The sequence below is a fragment of the Dendropsophus ebraccatus genome, chromosome 6 (assembly GCF_027789765.1).
Source record: "Dendropsophus ebraccatus isolate aDenEbr1 chromosome 6, aDenEbr1.pat, whole genome shotgun sequence".
Taxonomy (NCBI): domain Eukaryota; kingdom Metazoa; phylum Chordata; class Amphibia; order Anura; family Hylidae; genus Dendropsophus; species Dendropsophus ebraccatus.
The window spans coordinates 127,878,704-127,880,532 of NC_091459.1; positions in this window are offsets into that span (position 1 = coordinate 127,878,704).

Below are 1,829 nucleotides of genomic sequence, written 5' to 3' on the forward strand. Positions count from 1 at the left end.
CTTGGGGGGTGGGGGGACATCACTTTTTATCCCCTGTCACCAATCATTTATGGTGACAGGGGATAAAAAGTGCCGGGAGCACATGGTACAAGCGATCAGCGGTATATAGTATATACCGCTGATCGCTTGTACCGGGACCCCACAGGGGGGTCCCTGATGACTGCCCCATGCTCTCCGCTACCTCCGGTGGCGGAGAGCATGGGGCTTTCATTCATTTGAACTTTTTAATCGCTGTGAACCGACGTTAGTCGGTTCACAGCGATGGCGGCGGCCATCTTGGAAATGATGGCCGCCGGGGGAGGGGGGTTAGTTATCGGGGCACTAGGGGGGTCTGATCTGGGGTCTGATATACACTTATTTCATCTCCCCCCGCCGTAGATTCACGGCGGGGGGAGATGAAAGGTGGCGGCGGCACCGGTAATCCTCTTTACCGACGGCCGCCGCTATAACGTTAATAGCGGCGATCGTCGGTAAGGGGGGGGGCCGGGACGGACCTCACACACTGCCCCAACCCCTCAGCTACCTCCGGTAGCCGGGGGGATGGGGTGGGGGCCGTCCCGGCCCCGCAGCCTTATTCTCTGCCATCGCCGTAAAAAGCTGATGGCAGCAGAATAAGGCCCATTAGTGACCGCCGTAGAAAGCCGTATCGGCGGCCACTAAGGGGTTAATAATGCCCCCTGGTGTGACCTCCATATAGTAATATTGTCTCAAGCTGTGCTCCCATATAGTAATAATGTCCTCTGCTGTGCCCCTTATATAACAATAATGCCCCCTGCTGTGACCTCCATATAGTAATTATACATCCTGCTGTGCCCCATAGTCATAATGCCCCCTGCTGTGCTCTCTAAATAGTAATAATGCCCTCTGATGTGTCCCCATATAGTAATAATGTCCCCTGCTGTCTATGCCTCTATATAGTAATAATGTCCCTTGCTGTGCCCCCATTCAGTAATAATGCCCCCTGCTGTGCCCTCCATATAGTATTAATGTCTCCTGTTTTGCCCTCATATAGTAATAATGTCTCCTGCTTTGCCCCCATATAGTAATAATGTCTCCTGCTGTGCCCTCCATATAGTAATAATGTCCCTATTGTGCCCCCTCTGTGCAAAAAAGACGACAGGGCACTACTACTTAAATCAATTCAAAGAGTGGAGTATAAAGTAAGGGGTGCTCAACCCAAAATGACATAAAAAAGGCAACCAAATCAAGAAAAGAGGAAAAGTATGTCATATAAATAAGGGTGGCACATCCAAGATGATAAATAACTATATCTCTCATAAATAAATGCAATATATCTTTATTAGTATATCAAAGAGCTACAAGTGCAAGACAAACATCTAAAAACATTAGCCACTTCAGACTGAGACTGTAATTTTATTTTTATCTTTATATATATATATATATATATATATATATATATATATTTCACTTTTTATTATCGCTCTTTTTGGGGGCCCCCCTAGTGTGCCTCATTATCCCTTGCATCTTTAGCCACTATTCATAATACACATCCACATCTCCATCACCTTGTCCCTGACGGAGAGGTCAGGAATGAAAGTGAGGCTAGGGCGCTGCGTGCGAATCCAACTACAGAGACACAAGGACGCGCTGCAGGACCGCTCCAGTCTGAAGCTGTGACCACCGACCGGCCGCTACACAAGGGAGGCCAGCAGAGGAATCGCTTCACTGCCAGCCGCTTCAGGACGGGTGAGAGGCGTTACGAACACCGCTACATTGCAGCTCGTTATAATTGTTTATCTTCCACCCATGATTTTCATCAACAACGTGAATTGGAGTTGTATTATGTGTATAACACAGAGACACTTTTA